At 36.9% G+C, this 23,944-nt stretch overlaps 1 protein-coding gene across 1 annotated transcript in view; it reads left to right on the top strand.

Annotated features, from left to right (window-relative positions):
* PTPRD (protein tyrosine phosphatase receptor type D) overlaps nucleotides 1-23,944 on the top strand; it is a 2,419,801-nt gene that overhangs the window by 705,768 nt on the left and 1,690,089 nt on the right. Inside the window, exon 4 of the mRNA XM_064580091.1 lies at nucleotides 3,980-4,088. The gene's annotated coding sequence lies outside the window, so the exon portion shown is untranslated. The remainder of the gene's footprint in view (nucleotides 1-3,979; nucleotides 4,089-23,944) is intronic.

The raw sequence follows: 23,944 nt of genomic DNA, 5'->3' as shown, positions 1-23,944 counted from the left end.
CAATTTGCAGGCACAAACTTGGTTCGTTGAGGGCTGAAGTAGCTCTAATGTCTCCTCGTTTTTAGGCTGGGCGCAGCCCCCAGGGTGAGGAGACTAAGGCTAGGCTTAGAGGTTAAGAGTTTGATAACAAGCCGTATCTAGTTTTTGCCCCCAGAATTCATGCAGGGAAGATGCGATGGAGCAGGCTGCCACCAGAGCGCGCTGTGGGACCTCTTTGTGAGGTTTCGCTTTCCAGTTACGATCGCGAGGAGCTTGGGAGCACAAGCTTTTAAAAACGTTAACATAGAGGAATTTTGCTGATGTCGTTAATGACTTTGCTTCATTTTGAAAGTACATAGAATGAGAAATAATGCGTTAAATTGTACTTGAAATTTAAAAATTGCAAAGGATATTAATAGAAGTTTCACACAAAAAGATACTAATATTCCTTAATGACATTGGAGATACTTAACCTACATCATAATTTTTTAAAATGACAGAGATAAAATCTTTCACCTATCAGATTTTCAAGAATCCAGAAGTCTGCCCACCCAAGCAGAAGTTGGTGGTGGTAGCATTAACTGGCTCAATTTTCAAGGAGGAAAATTTGGCAATGTATTTGAAAGTTACAAATGCATTTTACCTTTGACTTCTCCACACTCATAGGAATTTACCCTAGAGATCTACCTCTTAGATACAAATTAACAAACTTTTTTTAAATCTCAAAAAGAATAAAAGTTTTGAAAAATAAAAATCTTGGAGTATAATTAAATAATTTCAGGTATATCAGAACTATAGAAAGACATGAAGCTGACTATAAGGAAGATGCTGTTTATTTACTAATAAAAAATCCCTCTAGTTACTTTCAGTGAGGTGGGGAGTAAGGTAAGGCCCGTAATAGTGGACAAAGAATGCAATCTTTTTTCTTTGTTTAAGTGAGGGTGGGGTGGGGCCTAATATACATACTTTCGTGTATTTGTAGAAGGAAATTTTGCAGGAATCCTCAGATGCCAGTAAAGCTGGTCTTGTTGAAGGTGGCATAAGGAGAGGATGGAGGCAAGGGTGACAGAAAGACTTAGTTCTTTATACCATTTTGTGAGGCCTAGATGCATGCAAAATGTATTACCTATTCACAAAACAATAAATATATGTATTTTAAATAGCAGGGGGGAAATGTTGGGTTAGTCATTGAGGAAATGTTGACAGTTCAACTTATCACTTAAATGCATCAGATACTCAGAGGTGTTTGTATTCAGGTACTTAGTTTATAAGTTACTAATTGTCTGCTTGAAATCAACCAGTACTAATATGTCTGGCAGTCTTGGAATGAATGAGGTGAAGTTTTTAGCAGGGTTGTCCCAGGGAGAACTTGCAGAGCTGTTTGGAGTTTCCCTTGGGATCTCTTCTTCGGTTGTCTTGCCTTTCCATGATAATTTTACTCCCCACCACCTACCATGTTACAGATTGATTTGCCCTTTGGGCAAAGAGGAAAGAAGTTTAAGAAGTTAACAAACCTTTTCCTTACGTTGTAACAGATTTACTCTAGTAATACACATTCATTGACTTAATGTTTATTGAATAGCTACTAAGAACCTGGCAGCAAACCACCTTCTGAGGATACAAATCTGTCAGACATAACCTTTCCTTTAAGGAACTCCTAGTCAAATAGGAAGATGGCATAGGCTGATTACTTTGCAGAATGATATGCGCCATGGAAAGAAAAAAAAAAGGAATGATCTCCTTTTACTGAAACTGAAGAGAACCTTTAGATCATTTCATGGATTTTAAAATATGAGTAGGGATTCTCTGGCAACAGGGTGGGGAGGGGGAAGAAAACAAAATTCTTAAACAGAAGGAATAGTACTTGTGAAAGATCTGAAAATACACTGTCCATTACAAGTGTTGAAGAGTTTAGCGTGGCTGGAGTGTGTTTAAATCGAATTTCTATCATTTTGAGAGGAATTACTGCCACTGTGGCTAATACTAACTACTTAGTAGATATTATGTCCTAGGTGTGTTATGCCATTTAATTCTAACAATAAAACTCTGACGTATGTTATCTGAATCATACAGATAATGATACCAAGAATTATAAAAATTTATCTAGTTACAGACATAAGTAAAGCCAGGAGTCAAACCCTACATTTGATTCCAACTCCCATGCTCTGAAGTATGAATAAGTGTTTGCTGAACCTCTTCTATTCTCCCTTCAGATTCACTCTTTACCTTTCTTCATCCTACTCTCTAACACTGGAAACTAGTCTGGATGGAGTTCATCAAGACACTCCATGACTTTAGGAGTCCAGGGTGGTTTGTCTCGTAGGTAGGATAGATAGGAAACCAGAGAGAAGGGAGAAGATGAAAGTAGTTCATCTTAGGGCTCCCTCACATTCTGTCATCTTGTGCTACCTTGGACTCCCAACTGAAAATCACTGTTTGTGCCCAAAGGAACCTCTCTATACATTTGACTCCTAGATGGCAGTAACTGCTCCTTGTCCTCGTCTCTGCCAGGCTCAGTGTGGCACCTTCCCTTGTGGTTTCCCTACGTATAGCCCACAGTTTTGTAATAGGTTCTTTATTAGACTCTCCTCAATTATTCTAATTTGAAAGTGCCATCTGTTTTCAGTTGGCACTAGACCGACATTTAAGAAGTCATTGTTATTATCTGAATGAGAGCTAATGAAAGCTTATTGTGGTAATAGCAGAAGAAATAAAGGGGATAAAATTCATTCCAAAGTGAGATGAGAAAAATCTGAATTTTAAGACGGCTACAAGGAAAGAACAATATTCACTCTTAAGATTTAACTTCTATTACAGAATGGAAATGGGTCTCTCTTGCACCTTTTATGTTACACCGCACAGAAAAACTCTTAATAGCAACATGAGACAAAAGAAGTGGTTCAGAACTTGAGACCAGAAAGGGAAAAGATTTCACTGCTTGTGTTGAAGTACATGGAGCCACATTATTCATTCAGAGAGGGTGGTGCCAGATGTCAGGTGGTGATTCAAACAAGTGATAAGTGCAAAGTGAGTACAACAAGAGGTAAGAGGTTCCTCTGGCAGGTGGGTCAAACAGTAGGGTGTATCAACCTGGCCCTGAGGCTGAAGGTAGGCAGTAAGCCTCAGGAGGAAGGTCAACAAATAAACAGGATCCCCACCATGAGATTCAATTCAGAGTCAAACTCCAAGGGCCAGAGAAAGGGACAAAGGCAAAGGCAAGCATGTGCTGCCTGGACAGACTGCAACAAGAAGGGTATATTGTTGGATTTCTTGTGTTTCCTTAAACCACCCAATTGTGCACCAGACTGGAGCAAGTCTGAGAGTGCCGAAGGTCAAGTGGCTCCATTTGTGAGAAGTAAAGGACTGTAACATCCCTTTCATACACAGGCAGCCCAGCTCTGAGGTCTTGTTTTGTTTTTTAAGAATATGATTCCATCATCTGGTCAAAATCTCTATTTTCATCTAATGTTTCATAGTAGCAACACTCTGGTGCATTCGAGGAAGCATCTCTGCTCTTCATCAGTGTCTCACAAGTTGAACAATATAAAGTACTACAGGCATAAAACTATTGCATTACTAAATTGCTTCCTACTGAGATTACTTTTGATGGTGTTAAAAAAAAGTCAGGAAACAATACTTTCAACATATTCTCTGGAGTTTAGGGTATTTTGATTTACAGTCTCCAAGGACAATATATAGAAAATTACTTCCTAACTTAACACGTCAATTACTTAAACCAAATGGATAGGAATGATGGCACTGGAATAATGATCCTTTATGGAGATAAAATATAGATGGTCTCTCTGACTTAGACAGCTGCTATATTAATCATTGTGGTATAATTGATAGAGGTGAAGAGTTTACGCTTCTTTCCTTTGTGTTGAACTTTCTGATAAATGGGTGTCTGATGTGACAAGGAAAGATAACATAATGAATATCTTACTGTACTTGAACAAACATTAAAAAAAAAAAAAAATGACGACATTGTGTTTTGTTCCAGGTGGGAATAAAAAGCAAGCAGTTCCTGGCCGGTGATACTCCAGTTAAGGGTGTCTGACTGACAGCATGTTGGCACCAGCATTGAAGGAAGTGATGGCCTTTGGCTCCAGGTGAGTACAGTTCTCCAGGACATCATGGGTGCATGTTTTGGACTCTTACCCATGGAACTCAGAAGATAACTCCAGCAAGATTTTTATCTTCTCAAAATACTGGGCTACTGTTTATCTTCAAAATATTATAGTTGTAAAATTCTATCGTACTTTAAAGTCAATGAATATGTATTTTTTCCTCTCTAAGTGATCAAACAGGAAACTATGAATAGGTTTCTTTCTGAACTGGGTGTCAAAATGCCTGAACTATAAGTAGATTTAAAGATGAAATTTCATAGAGTGTTTCAGGTTAAGGAGGGAAGCCTATTTCCAGAAGGGACCAAGGTGGGAACAAAGTTATCATTAAGCATTTCAAATTGACACATTGTTCTGTAACCTTCTTCATGACAAGCACTGGAGGGCTGAGTTAGCTTTGAGGACTCAAAATTTCGTCACTTCCAAAGTCATGCAATTAGAGCAGGCAGATAATCCAGTAACTCAAAAGACTCCTTGACTTCTGGTTTCTAAATGACAAGAGATCGGAAGTAAGGGTCAGACATACCCGTATTCTAATAATGATTCTCCAAGTATGTACCTTCGTGAATTCATAAGCCAGAAGGTATGCCTCACTTAGGGACCTCAATATGAAGCTTTTGTGGGCTGAATAGAATAAGCTGTAGATTTAAGGAATGAAGGACAAACGTTACACAACTTAATTTTTTAAGTTTGCAAGACTTATATATTAGGCCAACACACGTTATTTTAATTCACATATAATTTTTGCCTTCTGCAGATTTAAATATTAACAAAGAAGGTAAGCTAATTAAGTCTACATGGGCAATGCTATCAAAAAGAGGTAAAGAATATGCAATAAGTACTTAGTCTACTTATCAAATATGTAATAATCCCTCCTATTGTCACAGCAATTCTATATCTGGTGACAATGTAAAGGAAAAAATTAGGAATATCTGAAAAGATATGAGCAAAGGTTGTTTCTCATAGTCTGTTTTAATAGCAATGAAAATGATAAACAACCAAATAGTTAATTGTACTGAACTTATAAAATAGATTTTTGATCAAATTGTGAAATTCTATAGAACTATTAAAATGATTCAGAATACTTATGAAAGAAGGAATAAGCATAGTTTTAAATTTATAAAAGCAGGTTAAAATGTCTTTAAGATAACATTTGTATGTTTATGTAGAAAAGGCAGAAGGAAAGACACCTATATGATTATTTTATGGTTTTTTTTAACTTTTTTTCTGATATTTTCATATTGGATGTTTTTCCTATAATCAGAAAAAAATACAACTTAACATTGAAAATTTTTCCACAAGAAAATAGGATTGTAGAAGAATAAGGTCATGAAAAAGTAGCATGTTTTTTCAGAGATTAAAAATCAGGTTATGAAACAGAATTGGAGTAAAATCCAATATTTGTGTAAAATGTATATCTATATATATAACAAAACAGAATTTGGTTAAAATCCTGCATTTGTATTTTTTTAAAAGAACATATATGTATATTTTTAAAAAAGAACATATATACATGTTATGTATTATAAAAATATAAAACTTTTTTTTTGTTTAAGTAAAAGAGTTTAGGAGAGGTCAAGATAATTCCTATTTAATAAATGGGTAAAGTCCCCAAAGAGAGATTCAAATTTGAGTAGGGCCTTGAAGGTTAACTATACAGGAATGTGTTTTCATTAGTATTAATAGCAAAATTTGACCTGTTGAAATGGATAAGAGTACACGTTATGCTTACTTGTATTGCTCTACTTTTCATTTTGTAGAAAATTATACTATAAGTGATAGACATTGAATGAATTTGAATATTGATATTTGTTTCAAGCTTAGAATAATCAATTTGATGTACTGAATGCCATCTTTTATTACACACTGACACTTTGTAAATACTACATTTTTAACAAAAATTACATTAGTGTGTGATTAATTATAATACAAAAATATTCACCAACTCTTTGAAAGATAGTTATATTTCATTACCAAAATCTTCTGCAATTCTTCTTTATCTGACTTCTTTGATGCATAAGTAGGTTATATATTTATCTTAAAAAGAAAAAAATAATAAAAGAAACAACTCTAATTTCTCATGTGAACATTTCATTTTAAAACTAAATTTTGTGAAGAGTGGCAGTTCTGTCCTCTTCCATAGACCTCTCTGTACCTATCTTTCACAGAGACTATGGTTTCCAAGCCCATCCTTTGCTCTTTTTATTTTCCCTGTATATTGTGCTTAGATGATCACATACACCCATGGCTTTAATATTCCAAAACTTATTATTTTACACCCACACTCTAATTGTCCACTAGAGCAACATATCAAATGAACAAGAGGTATCATTCTCACCTAGGCTGTATTTCCTGCCTTTTTAATTTAGATTCCTCTTTTTAAAAAAATTTTTATTGTTATGTTAATCACCATACATTATATCATTAGTTTTTGATGTAGTGTTCCACGATTCATTGTTTGTGTAAAACACCCAATGCTCCATGCAGAATGTGCCCTCTTTAATACCGATCACCAGGCTAACCCATCCCCACACCCTCCCCTCTAGAACCCTCAGTTTGTTTCTCAGAGTCCATAGTCTCTCATGGTTCATTCCCCCACCCCGATCCCCCCCCTTCATTCTTCCCCTCCTGCTGTCTTCTTTTTATTTTTTTAAACATATAATGTATTATTTGTTTCAGAGGTACAGATTTGTGATTCAACAGTCTTACACAATTCACAGCGCTCACCATAACACATACCCTCCCCAGTGTCTATAACCCAGCCACCCCATCCCTCCTACCCCCCACCACTCCAGCAACCCTCAGTTTGTTTCCTGAGATTAAGAATACCTCATATCAGTGAGGTCATATAATATATGTCTTTCTCTGATTGACTTATTTCTCTCAGCATAACACCCTCCAGTTCCGTCCACGTCGTTGCAAATGGCAAGATTTCATTCCTTTTCATGGCTGCATAATATTCCATTGTATATATATATATGCCACCTCTTCTTTATCCATTCATCTGTCGATGGACATCTTCGCTCTTTCCACAGTTTGGCTATGGTGGACATTGCTGCTATAAACATCGGGGTGCACATACCCCTTCGGATCCCTACTTTTGTGTCTTTGGGGTAAATACCCAGTAGTGCAATTGCTGGATCATATGATAGCTCTACTTTCAACTTTTTGAGGAATCTCCATACTGTTTTCCAGAGTGACTGCACCAGCTTGCATTCTGACCAACAGTGTAGGAGGGTTCCCCTTTCTCTGCATCCCCACCAACATCTGTCGTTTCCTGACTTGTTAATTTTAGCCATTCTAACTCATGTGAGGTGATATCTCATTGAGGTTTTGATTTGGATTTCCCTGATGCCGAGTGATGTTGAACACTTTTTCATGTGTCTGTTGGCTGTTTGGATGTCTTCTTTGGAAAAATATCTGTTCATGTCTTCTGCCCATTTCTTGACTGGATCATTTGTTCTTTGGGGGTTGAGTTTCATAAGATCTTTTTTTTTTTTTTTAAGATTTTATTTATTTATTTGAGAGAGAGAGAATGAGAGACAAAGAGCATGAGAGGGAGGAGGGTCAGAGGGAGAAGCAGACTCCCCGCAGAGCAGGGAGCATGATGCGGGACTCGATCCTGGGACTCCAGGATCATGACCTGAGCCGAAGGCAGTTACCCAACCAACTGAGCCACCCAGGCACCCGAGTTTCATAAGATCTTTATAGATTTTGGATACTTGCCCTTTATCTGATATGTCATTACAAATATCTTCTCCCATTCTGTCGGTTGTCTTTTGGTTTTGTTGACTGTTTCTTTTGCTGTGCAAAAGCGTTTTATCTTGATGAGGTCCCAATGGTTCATTTTTGCCCTTGCTTCCCTTGCCTTTGGCAATGTTTCTAGGAAGAAGTTGCTGCGGTTGAGGTCGAAGAGGTTGCTGCCTGTGTTCTCCTTTAGGATTTTGATGGACTCCTGTCTCACATTGAGGTCTTTCAACCATTTAGAGTCTATTTTTGTGTGTGGTGTAAGGAAATGGTCCAGTTTCATTCTTCTGCATGTGGATGTCCAATTTTCCCAACACCATTTGTTGAAGAGACTGTCTTTTTTCCATTGGACATTTTTCCTCCTTTGTCGAAGAAGGGTTGACCATAGAGTTGAGGGTCCATTTCTGGGCTCTCTGTTCTGTTCCATTGATCTGTGTGTCTGTTTTTGTGCCAGTACAATACTGTCTTGATGATGACAGCTTTGTAATAGAGCTGGAAGTCCGGAATTGTGATGCCACCAGCTGCCAGCTTTGCTTTGCTTGTTCAACATTTCTCTGGCTATTCGGGGTCTTTTCTGGTTCCATACAAGTTTTAGGATTATTTGTTCCATTTCTTTGAAAAAAGTGCATGGTATTTTGATGGGGATTGCATTGAATGTGTAGAATGCTCTAGGTAGCGTTGACATATTCACAATATTTGTTCTTCCAATCCATGAGCACGGAACGTTTTTCGATTTCTTTGTGACTTCCTCAATTTCTTTCATGAGTATTTTATCGTTTTCTGAGTACAGATTCTTTGCCTCTTTGGTTAGATTTATTCCTAGGTATCTTATGGTTTGGAGTGTAATTGTAAATGGGATTGAGTCCTTCATTTCTCTTTCTTCTGTCTTGTTGTTGGTGTATAAGAATGCCACTGATTTCTGTGCATTGATTTTATATCCTGCCACTTTACTGAATTCCTGTATGAGTTCGAGCAGTTTTGGGGTGGAGTCTTTTGGGTTTTCCACATAAAGTATCATATCATCTGCAAAGAATGAGAGTTTGACTTCTTCTTTGTGGATTTGGATGCCTTTGATTTCTTTTTGTTGTCTGATTGCTGTGGCTAGGACTTGTAATACTATGTTGAATAGCAGTGGTGATAGTGGGCATCCCTGCCGCGTTCCTGACCTTAGGGGGAAAGCTCTCAGTTTTTCCCCATTGAGAATGATATTAGCTGTGGGTTTTTTATAAATGGCTTTTATGATATTGAGGTATGTACCCTCTATGCCTATACTCTGAAGAGTTTTGATCAAGAAAGGATGCCGTACTTTGTCAAAAGCTTTTTTGGCATCTATTGAGAGGATCATATGATTCTTGTTCTTTCTTTTATTAATGTTTTGTATCATATTGATTGACTTGCCGATCTTGAACCAAACTTGCAGCCTAGGGATAAATCCCACTTGGTCGTGGTGAATAAACCTTTTAATGTACTGTTGGATCCTACTGGCTAGTATTTTGGTGAGAATTTTTGCATCCATGTTCATCAAGGATATTGTTCTGTAATTCTCCTTTTTGATAGGGTCTTTGTCTGGTTTGTGGATCAAGGTAATTGTGGTCTCATAAAACTAGTTTGGAACTTTTCCTTCCATTTCTATTTTTTGGAACAGTTTCAGTGTAGGTATTAATTCTTCTTGAAATGTTTGGTAGAATTCCCCTGGGAAGCCATCTGGCCCTGGGCTCTTATTTGTTGGGAGATTTTTGATGACTGCTTCAATTTCCTTAGTGCTTATAGGTCTGTTCAGGTTTTCTATTCTTCCTGGTTCAGTTTTGGTAGTTGATACATCTCTAGGAATGCATCCATTTCTTCCAGGTTATCTAATTTGCTGGCATAGAGTTGCTCATAATATGTTCTTAGAATTGTTTGTATTTCTTTGGTGTGGGTTGTGATCTGTCCTCTTTCATTCATGGTTTTGTTGATTTGGGTGATTTCTCTTTTCTTTTTGATAAGTCTGGCCAGGGGTTTATCAATCTTGTTAATTCTTTCAAAGAACCAGCTCCTAGTTTCGTTGATCTGTTCTACTGTTCTTTTAGTTTCTATTTCATTGATTTCTGCTCTGATCTTTATGATTTCTCTTCTGCTGGGTTTAGGCTTTATTTGCTGTTCTTTCTCCAGCTCCTTTAGGTGGAGGGTTAGGTTGTATACTTGAGACCTTTTTTGTTTCTTGAGAAAGGCTTGTATAACATTATACATTCCTCTTAGGACTGCCTTTGCTGCACCCCAAAGATTTTGAACAGTTGTGTTTTCATTTTCATTGATTTCTATGAATTTTTTTAATTCTTCTTTAATTTCCTGGTTGACCCATTCATTCTTTATTAGGATGCTATTTAGCCTCCATGTATTTGAGTTCTTTCCGACTTTCCTCTTGTGATTGAGTTCTAGTTTCAAAGCATTGTGGTCTGAAAATATGCAGGGAATAATCACAGTTTCGGTACCAGTTAAGACCTGATTTATGACCTAGGATGCTGGGTTTAGGCTTTATTTGCTGTTCTTTCTCCAGCTCCTTTAGGTGTAGGGTGAGGTTGTGTACTTGAGATCTTTCTTGTTTCTTAAGAAAGGCTTGTATTGCTATATACTTTCCTCTTAGGACTACCTTTGCTGCATCCCAAAGATTTTGAATAGTTGTGTTTTTATTTGCATTGGTTTCCATGAATTTTTTTAATTCTTTAATTTCCTGGTTGACCCATTCATTCTTTAGTAGGATGCTCTTTAGCCTCCATGTATTTGAGTTCTTTCTGACTTTCCTCTTGTGATTGAGTTCTAGTTTCAAAGCACTGTGGTCTGAAAATAGGCAGGGAATGATCCCAACCTTTTGGTACCAGTTGAGACCTGATTTATGATGTAGGATGTGATCTATTCTGGAGAATGTTCCATGGGCACTGAGAAGAATGTGTATTCCGTTGCTTTGGGATGGAATGTTCTGAATATATCTGTGAAGTCCATTGGGTCCAGTGTGTCATTTAAAGTCTTTATTTCCTTGTTGATCTTTTGCTTAGACGATCTGTCCATTTCAGTAAGAGGGGTTTTAAAGTCCCCCACTATTATTGTATTGTTGTCAATGTGTTTCTTTGCTTTTGTTATTAATTGCCTTCTATAATGGGCTGCTCCCATGTTGGGGCATAGATATTTACAATTGTTAGATTTTCTTGTTGGATAGACCTTTAAGTTGGATATAGTGTCCTTCCTCATCTCTTATTACAGTCTTTGGTTTAAAATCTAATTTGATATAAGGATTGGCACTCCCGCTTTCTTTTGGTGTCCATTAGCATGGTAAATGGTTTTCCACCCCCTCACTTTCAACCTGGGGGTGTCTTTGGTTCTAAAATGAGTCTCTTGCAGACAGCATATCGATGGGTCTTGTTTCTTTTATCCAGTCTGATAGCCTGTGTCTTTTGATTGGGGCATTTTACATTCAGGGTAACTATTGAAAGATAGGAATTTAGTGCCATTGTATTGCCTGTAAGGTGACTGTTACTGTATATTGTCTGTGTTCCTTTCTGGTCTATGTTACTTTTAGGCTGTCTCTTTGCTGAGAGGACCCCTTTCAAGATTTCTTGTAGGCCTGGTTTCATGTTTGCAAATTCCTTTAGTTTTTGTTTGTCCTGAAAGCTTTTTATCTCTCCTTCTATTTTCAATGACCGTCTAGCTGGATATAGTATTCTTGGCTGCATATTTTTCTCATTCAGTGCTCTGAATATATCCTGCCAGTCCTTTCTGGCCTGTCAGGTTTCTGTGGATAGGTCTGTTGCCAATCTAATGTTTCTACCAGTGTAGGTTACAGATCTCTCCTTACGAGCTGCTTTCCGGATTTTCTCTTTGTCTATGAGACTCTTAAGTTTTACTATTAGATGTCGGGGTGTTGACCTATTTTTATTGATTTTGAGAGGGGTTCTCTGTGCCTCCTGGATTTTGATGCCTGTTTCCTTCCCCAAATTAGGGAAGTTCTCTGCTATAATTTGCTCCAGTATACCTTCTCCCCTCTCTCTCTTTCTTCTTCTTCTGGGATCCCAATTATTCTAATGTTGTTTCGTCTTATGGTATCGCTTTTCTCTTGAATTCTGCCTTCATGATCCAGTAGTTGTTTCTCTCTCTTTTTCTCAGCTTCTTTATTTTCCATCATTTGGGCTTCTATATCATTAATTCTCTCTTCTGCCTCATTTATCCTAGCAGTTAGAGCCCCCAGTTTTGATTGCGCCTCATTAATAGCCTTTTTGATTTTGACTTGGCTAGATTTTAGTTCTTTTATTTCTCCAGAAAGGGTTTCTCTAATAACTTCCATGTTTTTCTCAAGCCCAATTAGTATCTTTAAAATCATCATTCTGAACTCTAGTTCTGAGATCGTACTAATATCTGTATTGATTAGGTCCCTGACAGTCGGTACTGCCTCTTGTTCTTTTTTTTGTGGTGATTTTTTCCATCTTGTCATTTTGTCCAGAAGAGAATAGATGAATGAGAGAACAAAATGCTAACAGGGTAACAATGTCCCCAGAAAATATATACTAAACAAATCAGAAAAGACCTTCCAGAAAATGGTCACTTTTCTGTTTGGAGAGTTGTTGCTATTCTTTTCTTCGATCTCCTGTTGAATTCATAGGTGTTCAGAATGGTTTGATCCCTATCCAGCTGACTTCCTGGGACCAGACGAAATCCAGGTCTCCTACTCCTCCGCCATCTTGCTAGCTGTGGCCTTAGATTCCTCTTTAATGTGGTCTCCTCTTCCTACCTTCCCCAATATCAAATTTGAAAAAGTGAAATCCTGCTTATAGGGAAGGATGTAGAAGGAGGTGCCCAAATTGACTGAGTAGGCCTGAATTGTCTTTAATGGGCAGGAGAAAAGACAAGTTTGTTAATGTCATTAACATATTAGTAACTTAATAATAATTAGAAATTTTCTCCCTTTTTTTCATTATCTGTGATTTTATTCTTGGTTATTCCTCATCATTCTCTTATCAGTGCTTCTCCCCACACCATGCACATTATAAATGCTTGGCCTGACATTAAGTTGAAATGAGAAGAATGGCAGAAAAATGTATAAAATGGTAGTTTACCAACATAGGTGTGAGGGGACAGACTTGTACTGGTTGACCTAGGCTCAAATATCTACTCTGCTATGAATGAGTTATGCAGTCCAGAGTCTACCATTCCCTTTAAGCCTTTGAGTCATAAATTATTCATTCTAAATTGTTCCAGTTCTAAAAGTCAGCTAATACGGTGTTTGTGGAAAATAGTCTATAAATGTTTAAGCACTTTGTTGGTGTAAGCATCGATTGTTACCAACCATAGAGAATAGATAAATTTACCAAAATACTCACATGCTGTATATATATATATACATTTGTGTATGCAGGTAGAAAAACAGACTACCTCTATAGAATTAGTAAGATTAGTTGTGTCTGCCATGAAATCTCAGTTTTTTGGTAAAATATCTTCAAGTAGGTACTTGAAGAGAAAGTTTCTTCCTTTTTACTTTAATCTGTGTGGCCTGCCCATCAAATCAGCACAGTTCAATAATTCAGGAGGTGTTCTCTCTGCCTTTGATCACAAAGGGAATTCAACTAGGGATAAAATCCCAAGATAATGAGCTGGGCAACACAAAGCAACTTCCTCTTATGAAATCCACTCACAAAATAAATGTGGTATGAAAATTAAAGACACAGAATTTTTTTTTTTTTAAGATTTTATTTATTTATTTGAAGAGAGAGACATAGCGAGAGAGGGAACACAAGCAGGGGGAGTGGCAGAGGGAGAAGCAGGCTTCCCGCCGAGCAGGGAGCCCGATGCGGGGCTCGATCCCAGGACCCTGGGATCACGACCTGAGCCGGAGGCAGACGCTTAACGACTGAGCCACCCAGGCGCCCCTAAAGACACAGAATATTAAGATAGCACCGATTCATTGATCCGGAAGTTATTTCCAACCATATAATATTAATAACACTCCATGACCTGAAATTTAGGATGCAGTGAACATCACACAGCAACAAAAATTATTTAATATTGCCGACAACTGTAGTAATGTTGAACTTTAACAGTTGAAATTACATTTGCTGAAGTACTGAGAATATTTTGCAAACTATAACATAAGAAACTGTCAGGAGATGAGAATTTCGTCAGATGAATTAGTATTCATTAGACATTAAATAATAGATGCCGAGAATAAATCAAAATACATTTCATGTTGGTTGCACTGAAACCACTTGGAGTTCCAAATAATGTATAGTAAAATCTGGGAGAATTAGATCACCAAAAGCCAAAACTCTCAACTGGATTTTGTGTGTGTGTCCTTTTTTCACATATCTCAAGAAAATGCAATGACTTGAAAATCGACCAGAGCTAAGAAAGAAAGAAAGAAAGAAAGAAAGAAAGAAAGAAAGAAAGAAAGAAAGAAAGAAAGAAAGAAAGGAAACTCTCAAAATGATGGTTCTCAATAATTAAAAGATGTGATCAGTCAAAAATGTTAAGCATCTACAATATACATTATATTCACCACAGGTCTAGGAAGATACGGACATTAAAGTGTTTCTACCTTCAAGCAATGATTCTCTGTGAGAGGAAATAAGCTATACATAAACACTACTGAATAGTGTGTCATTATGTACATATATATCATACATATTTAGATAACTATTAGTATCATATGCCAAAAGATAAGGAAAGATCAAGAGCCAAAGCTTTCTACAAAACAACATTTGATTTGTGTTTCAGCAACTGAGAAGACTTCTTGAAGGGAGTTGAATTTGATAAGTTAAAGGGATGATGTGCAGGCTGGGAATGGTATTGTAGAGGGAGGGGACAATTTATATGCAAACAATGACTTTGAATATAGAGAAGACAAAGAAAAGGGCAGCTAGAATTTTTGTTGTAATAAAGGGTAACAATACTGGAAAGAAAAGGATAGAGATTAATTTTGGTGGTCTTTAATGTTAGCCCAAGGAGTATGTTCTTAATTTTGTATTCCCCTTCCAGTGATCTTTGAACTTTACATTGTATTGGACCCCACTACCATTGCAAGTATAAATGTTTGCAAAATCTTGTTTAACTTAAAATGGAAATACTCGAGATCTTATACTGATGGAATATATAAAAGTTGTTACCAATCTATTAAATTCAGAGCAGTGCAAGTCAATAAGCAAAACTTACCTCTTAAAACATATAAAATATAAAACTTAAAACTTTTTCTTACAACCTTTAAATACATTTAATTTCCACAGCAAAGATTATTAGTCTCAAGGTTACAAATCAACAGTACTTGGAACTATCAAAACTAATCTTGGTATATTACAAAAACTTTTTACTTTTTGTAATAAACAGAAACTCAAATTCATGATGGCATAATGCTGAAAAGGTATAGAATAAAATGCAAATGTTATGATATAATACAGATATTCAATAATCATTATCTTTTTTTAAAGATTTATTTATTCATTTTAGAGAGGGGGAAGGGCAGTGGGAGAGGGAGAGAGTCTCAAGCAGAGTGCGGAGTCAGGCGGGACTCGATCCAGGACCCTGATATAATGACCTGAGCTGAAATCAAGAGCCAGACACTTAACTGACTGAGCCACCCAGCACTCCAAAAGAGTGTTCTTAAAAGTGTGGTTAGTGTTGTCATCTGCTGGATGTTTGGGGGGTGGGGAAATGAGAACTGATAAAAGAAAACACAATATTTCTATGTAATAAAAAAAGTGAAAGCAATGCTTTTTAAAAAAGTTAATGTGAGGTGAAGCTGCCAACCTTCTGGTTATTCAAAAAGGTAAATCAATCTCCTTCAAGGATCCTTTATATCATATAGAACCTCCTTCAGTGTTTTATGCAGAATATAAGACTTCAAATACAAAAAACATCAGCAGTTCCCCTAGATTGACGATAAATGTTACAGATGAAAGTATATTAAACTCAGACCTTAACAATAGTAGATGATAAATACACAAAAATTCCTCTTAAGGCAATCTTTTTATCTTAATGAGAAGAATTTCCTTACATTTTTAGGTATCACTTGAGCAGTTGTTCCTTTATATGAAAGAATAAGTGATCTTTACCATTAAATTTTTGGATTATATCTTAGATATGTGATAAAGTAGTTTTTTGGTTGTTGTTGCAATATGCTGTAACAGTTAAATACCACCATCTGTAGTACAGACCAGTATATACCAGTTGCTGAGGTCAAAGGTATTGCTATGCAATATTGGCAACTTGGAAAAGAAAGAAAAAGAAAACTGACATTTTATCACCAGCAGTAGAGATCATTAGCATCTCTGGGTAGGAATTGAAAGCAGGGACAGGATTTGCTTCATTTTCAAACATATTTTTAATATTAGAAACAACTGATTTTACAAAGGTTAGAGGAATTTGTGGCGTTCCAATCCTTGTACTGAAAGTTACAAAACTCTAGCTTTCAAATTTCTTTCAGTAAATCCTAACTTTTTAAAACAATTGTTTTAAGAGACACAAAAGCAATCAAAGCATCCTTTGGGCTCTTTGAAATTCATTTTGATGGGAGATGGTTTTCCTTTCAAAAGTATGTCATATGTAACTCTGTACAAATATTTCTTTTCCAAAAAAATTACAGAGAAAATTCGAGCAGGTGACCTCTCTGTATAATGATCAGTGTACTCTATTTTTAAAATAGTTTAAGCAGTTTTAGAAGACTACAAAGTGTTCCATTTCTTAAAATTGCTTTGATTCTTAAAAATCAAAGCAATCAAATAGTATTAAGAGACTTGCAAGAGCAACAGAATCACGTCCTGCTCCACGTCTATCTATGCTATAGTCACATCGAATGGAGAACAAAGTTTTACTCTCCTCTGTCGGTAATTACCTTATTTTTAATTTAACATGTTTATATTATCTTGATTAATTTTAAACATTACCTGTTAACTTCCTATTATGATACGTAGGATGAAGGAGAGGCACCCCAATCACAGGAATTCTGTTGATTATCTATTCAATGTATTGAGCCAAATTATTTTAGGGAAATCAACATTCAACATTTAAATCATGATTATATAAATGTTGCTTTCTGGGTTCCCAACGTTTTAAACTAAGATGCTTTTAATTTTCATAGTTTCTAAGATTATTAATGACTATTTCAAATTTCAAATGCACAAAATGATGAAAATACTTGAGACCTCCATTATTTATGTTGTGACCACACTCCTCCACCCTTCCATCCTTCTGCTCCCATCTACGTGCTGGGAAGCAGGTTCTCTGCCTCTCTGAGCCTCCCTGCCTCTGCTTTTCTCTGTTAGATTTCTTGTTCCTGGATTGCACTTCTTCCTCCTTCTTGATGATTATGAAAGCATCACTCCAATGCCAGTCTGATTTTCCTCTTTTACTTCTCTGTTCTGTTTTGTTTTGCTTTTTTTTTTTTTTAACAAGAACCTCTCAGGATTTTTGAAATTCATGGCAATGTGCCTTGGTGTGGGACTAATTTTATTTTGGAGCTAAAAATTTAATTTCTTTAGTTTCATCTTAGCCGTCATGGGTTTCTCTTTTTATTGGTTAGCTATGGGGCCTTCTGGATTACTCTTTTCCTATCTTTAAAAAAAAAAAAAGTCATTTTTTTCTTAGTTTAACTCTTTGGGAAATTTCCTTGACTTTATCTTATGCTTTTCTTAGATTAAAAAAAAATCCTTTTATTTAGAAAACAAAATTGAAACATACAGAAAGGCTGTTGACAGTGGGGGAAAGTACAAGGAATACCTCAGGGCCTTTTACCTAGACTATCTATAGTTAACATTTGTGTCTTAGCTTTCTTTCTCTATGTACTTACACACCATGCTGTATCAATCTATATTTTTTTCCTTAGTCATTTGACAATAGGTATCATTACCCTTCACCTCTGAATACTTCAGTTTGTGTTCCCTTAGAACAAGGATATTCTCTTACATAATTACAGTAAGGTAATTAGCTTCAGTAAACGTAATATTTATATAATACTTTGATATAATCTACTGCTGGTATTCCAGTTTTATCAACTGAGCTGATCCTTCATAGTATGCTTTTATTCCAGTGTGGGATATAGTTTAGAATAATGTATTGCATTTCCTTGTGTTAAACAACAAATGGAGGCATATTAAAAATTTGGAGTTTATTTGAAGAAAAATCTGTTCAAATTGGACAGCACCAAACATGAAATGGTTAGGAACACTGCCCCAACAGGAGCTCAAGTATAGACATTTGCAGAGAAAAGGGAAAAAAGACAAAGTAAGGAAATTTTTGATTGGCTATAGCTGAAAGCCTATTGACAGCCCATTGTATCTGATGTTTTGTTGGTTTTTTTTTTTTTAACTTTTTTTTTAAGATTTTATTTATTTATTTGACACAGAGAGAGAGAGAGACAGTGAGAGAGGGAACACGAGCAGAGGGAGTGCGAGAGGGAGAAGCAGGCCTCCCGTGGAGCTGGGAGCCCGATGCGGGGCTCGATCCCAGGACCCTGGGATCATGACCTGAGCTGAAGGCAGACGCTTAACCGACTGAGCCACCCAGGCGCCCCTGTTTTGTTGGTTTTAAAGTTTTATTTATCATATTTTAAGTTTTGATAACTTTTTTGATTATCATAGCACACATGCTTATCACTAATTACAGTACCCCCCCCCCCCCCGCCGTTTTTTAACTTCCTATATTGTCTTTTTCTTCTCAGTCCTTTCTGGGTGTTACCATATCAGCCTTAGGTCTCAGTAATGTGGCAGTTTTCCTCAAATGCCTGGCCTTTTGTTCACCATTTGTATAAAGTGCGGTCTTTGAATAGGAGTTGGGGTAATATAATTTGGCTTCTTGTGTTCTGGAAACCAAGCAAGGGAACTGGGTTACAGGTTCCTTGATAAAGTATGTCCACTTCAAATAAAAGCTCTGTCCAAAGTCAAGTGTACCAGGTTTAATTTCTCCAGAGAATAGACTTAGAATTGGGGATTTGGGGTAAGGAATGATAGGAACCGAAGAAGTAATTGCCAGCTGTGGGGGATGAGAGCAACCACTTTAGAATTTTACCTCTTTTCCCCTTTTTAGAGTTGCATCTCACCCTGCCTTTTATTATTATTGTTATTATTATTATTATGTTATATTAATCACCATACATTACATCATTAGTTTTTGATGTAGTCACCCCTGCCTTCTAATGCACTCCGTTATTCCAAGAGCTGGGCCTCTGGCAGGTTCTGTGCGTGCTTCGCTGACTTCTCCCAGCACCCTGCATTGTGAGCACGTGGGCAGCACTTCCTAAGCTCTGCTACGTCAATCATCATTCCTCTGCTCCCTACCTTTCTCCGTGTATTGAAGTGCAGTACAGTGATGAAGGGTATGACTCTGAAGCCAGACTGCCTGGGCTTGCTACTTGCTGACTATGTGATCAGCAAGTTGCCTAATGTTTCTGCACCTGATTTTCTCACCTGTAAACAGGAGTTGATGGTAGGGAGGTTACAGGTAGGAAATGAGTTTGAACGGTGCCTGCACACAGCAAGGTTGATGGCAGCTGACACTATTACTGTCCTCTCTCTTCCATTAGTTTCTTTTTCTTCCAAGTTCCTATTTTTTGATCAGCTCCTAGTTGACTTTTGTTTTGTTTTGTTTTTAATGATTTCTGCTGTCTTTTGAGGTTTGGGGCAGGAGAAGAGATTAATAACTGGGGTCAGTTCATCAGGTTTTGGTTTTATCTTAATAAGGCTCTGCCTTATTTTATTTTATTTTATTTTTACTCTGGAATAATTTGTGTGTGTGTGTGTGTGTGATAGCTAAGCTCTCTTAGCACACTATTCTATTTTATCTTAAGAATTAGAATGACAGCTTTTAAAAAGCACCCAGGTTAATTTTAGGACATCATTTCTATATGAAAATTACTCATTTTCTTTTATTTTAGAATTTATAATCTCATTTATTTTAGAATTATATGTGTGAAGTGTCCTAAAATCGTATGTCACTGATTACTGTGATTTTTGGGACATTGGTACTATCTGTACGAGAACATATATACAGGATGGTCTAAGGACACATTCCCAATTAATATTATAATATCAAACTTTACATTACCGCCTTCTTATTTTACTATGTATAACCTATTAAACAATAGAGTCCTTATCTTCTGTGAACTGATATGCATGTTATAGAGATTCAGTTATTTAAATATTTATAAAATGAGAGTTGAGAACAGCACTTTTGAGAAGCAGTTAATAAGGAACAGACATCAGGGGAGCTATTGTTGTAACAGCACAGTGCTTTGCAACTCCCAATAACTTCAGCGGTGCAGAAGCAGGCCATCAAATTTAATTAAAAGCAGTCAAAAATAAACTGAGAAATTGAACTGTAAAAAGCTATCCTTTGCCAGGAGCTGAAGGCAGAAAGAAAGCCAGGGAGAGCCTTGAAAGTAGTAATGAATTGATAAGCCTTACTGCCTGCAACTTGTAATGCACTCTGCCAGATTGTAGTTTCAGTTAAGCTAGATTAATAGGGCAATCGCTGATTCTCTATCTTAAATCCTTCTTCGTCATCAGCCCATTATAGGCTCCCATGATAGATGGAAGCCTGAGTGGGTCAAAATTTCAATTCATTTCTCTGCTCAATCATTTTTTAAATAATGCTGGCATCTACATTTGCTGGACACCAGCATTCTCTGTGATATTTTAAAAGCAAAAATAAATTTAGTGACTGACAGCCTGCAGCCTTCATTTCCAAAGAGGCTTAATTCCTTTTTATTCAACAGAGCTAGAAATCCCCCGGAACGTGAGCGATTGACATCTCTTTCTACCACTAGGGGCTATCATAGTGAAGTGAATGATAAAGAGAAGATTATAAATTTATTGTTGCTTTAAATGCTCAGATTAACGTGAATCTGCAGAAACAGTACCGCAAGGACAAAAACAATTTGCCCTCGATCATTTTATTTTTTATAATAATGTTCTTTAATGAAGCTAAAGCCTTCCTGCTGTGACCTTATTATGTTTTTCAACATCAGGGAGAAATAGATTCCTCTGAATTGTAAGAGAGCTCATGAAACAGCAGGGATATTGAAATAAAGGATCAATTACTTTTTTGCAGTAATTTTGAACTTGAAATGGCTATAGCACAGCCTCTGTAGACAAGAAGACAAACCAGCTTATTGAAAAGCCATGTGCAAATTATACAGATCACCAAATGCTGAGATAGGCAAACTGTTCTTTTCTACTACCTTTCAACATGATTACAACACGCCTTTAAAGTGCAAGCACTCCAGATTACATTGCAGAAGAAACAAAGACTGAAAATAGAATTTGTCACCAATTAAATGTAAAATTTTGAAATATATTTAAGAATCCTTCAGAAAATTGATAACATCACAGTTTACGGGTTAAACCTTACTCATTTTAACCTGAAGAAAGGATCTTTGAGTACAGTGGGAACTTAGAGGTCCAGATGAGGATGGAAACAGCCAAGGGTGTAGAGCTTATAAATGTAACAGATTGTTGCTTTTATGAAATATTGTAATTTGTGAAGTCCTTCCATATTCATCATGCCATTCAATCCTGGCAGCGATCCTTATAAGCTCAAACGGGCACTGATACCTTACAAAGGTGGCAGTAAGGAAGCCTGAGGCTCAGACAGGTGAAAAGATTAGCACCAGGTCATGGCACCTACCTTACTTGCGCTGGCACCTACACCTAAATGATGGAGCAGTACTCTCTCTTTTTAGTTTTTGCAAGAACTCCCAACTTTGAAAATGCAAATCATTTAGCTGTAATAAAGTCAGTGTTACCAGAGTATATAATTTCCATCTCCATCTGCTGCATTCAGGCAGGAACTTCTCATTTGTGCTGATAAGGGAGACGCATGGATCAATGGGCCTTTAGAGAATGGAAGTGCTAAGTGTACTTTATCTGAATAACTGTCCTGCAGCACATGCCGGACTCCACAGCAGGCTACAGGGTGGGATTCTGAGATGGCTGGTAAGGGGGCTGAGACCCTTCTTCAGAAAAGGGTGTGTGAGTTGAAAGCCACATTTGTTGCTGGACAGGGACTTTCCTGCCTGAAGGGAGATCGGGGTGGGGCTTGGGCAAGACCCTCAATCATCCTGGTCAATGAGATTGACGTAGAGAGATTGAGGGTCAAGGTGATAAAGTCTTGAAGCTACTTAGAAGGAAGAGAAATGAACTTTCAAGACTGGGGTCATGAGAAAATGGAAGAGGTGGAAATAAGGAGATTGGAGAAGTAAGAAAAACGTGCTATGATATCAGTGTGAGGAGCAAAGTACTGAGAAATTAGGAGGAAAATATAGCTAGAATTCAAATTAGCTCATTCATATTTTATATTTTTTTATAAATCAAATATTGCCATTGACTTGGGTATTTTAGCTTTCTTAAAAGCTGGTTTTAGTTGCATCACATGTGTCAATAAAAGGCTGCCAGATAATAGTCTACCTCCTCGACATTAAGATTGGGATCAATAAGTATGATAATAAAAATGGCATTCATTCATTGAGGTGTGACTATGTGCCAGACACTTTTCTAAGAACTCTACATGTATTATATTGTAAACACTATAAGTATATTAAGTATTACTCCTATTTTAGATATCAAGGGGCCCCTGGGTGGCTCAGTCGGTTAAGCGTCCGACTCTTGGTTTTGGCTTCACCTCAGGTCCTGATCTCTTGGGTCGTGATATCAAGACCTCCATTGGGCTCCACACTCAGCAGGGAGTTGGCTTGAAGAGACTCTCCCTCGGGCCCTCCTCCGTTCTTAGATAAAAAAATAAATCTTTAAAATAAATAAATAATTATCAAGACAATAGTAGGAGTGCCTGGGTGGCTCAGTTGGTTGGTTAAGCGACTGCCTTCGGCTCAGGTCATGATCCTGGAGTCCCGGATCTAGTCCCACGTCGGGCTCCCTGCTCGGCAGGGAGTCTGCTTCTCCCTCTGACCCTCCTCCCTCTCATGCTGTCTCTCATTCTCTCTCTCTCAAATAAATAAATAAAAAATCTTAAAAATATAATAAAAAATAAAATTCTTAAAAAAAAAAAAAAGACAATAGTATACAGCAATTTTACCTTACCTAATTAGAAACTGTGAAAGTACAGGCACCTGGGTGGCTCAGTTAGTTGAGGGTCTGACTCTTGATCTCAGCTTGGGTCTTGATCTCAGGGTTGTGAGTTCAAGCCTCATGCTGGGTTTCACACTGGGTGTGGAGCCTACTTAAGAAAAACTGCAAAGCTATTAAGTGGTAAAGTCAGGAACTTTTAGCTCTATAGCCCTTACCACTTTTAAAGTCATTCCCTTAAAGGAAATAATAATGAATCTCCTTATTTGGACAGTTTTATTGATTTGAATTTTAAAAATAACATTTGGCAAGCTCACAAATTTATTTGAATTTCCAACTAGAATGATATTAATTGAATATACCCAGAATATTTTGGGACAAAGCCCATTCTGCTCTTTGAGATAATGTGAAGGAAACAAAATTTACATTTTTATATCATGGTAATTTCCATATGAAATGCCAAATATATCCAATAGCACTCTATGATCTTGTATAACAATGGTTGCCATGATGTACAGAGATACAGTACAAAAGGCTTTATTGTACATGTTTAAGCATGGACTTCAGTCACAACCACCTATTAGAATGTGGTATTTGAGCATAACAGAATCTGCTATAAACTATCCTGTTACTGAGAACTTCATATCTGTCAACTATGTGTCTGTGTGTTTGCATATATATAGTTGACTTACGTTCCAATATGTGAATTTGCCTACTTACTAGAATGTATTGGTGACCCTGAAGTCAATGCTCAAGGACGTTCCATGGTCATTCAAGGACATGCAAAGAGCAGTGAAAATCTGAGTCACCCTGCACAATTTCCCACCTCAGCTGGAACAGGTGATGCTCTGCTGTTTTGTTTATATTTATAAACAGGTGTCAATTTTACAATCTACCTAGTGCTATGATTCCTTTTTGTTAGATTTTATAGTGTGTTCACTGTTTAAAAATAGCCCCCAAGTGTAGTGCTGAAGTCCTGTCAGTGTTCCTGTCTTAAGTTCCAAGATAACTGAGATTGGCTTTATGGAGAAGGTACATGTAAAAAATGAGCTTCATGCAGGCATG

The sequence above is a fragment of the Mirounga angustirostris genome, unplaced genomic scaffold (assembly GCF_029215605.1).
Source record: "Mirounga angustirostris isolate CCGP_5_RB_7025 unplaced genomic scaffold, mMirAng1.0.hap1 SCAF_15, whole genome shotgun sequence".
NCBI classification, from domain to species: Eukaryota; Metazoa; Chordata; class Mammalia; order Carnivora; family Phocidae; genus Mirounga; species Mirounga angustirostris.
This window is presented reverse-complemented; position numbering and strand designations above follow the sequence as displayed.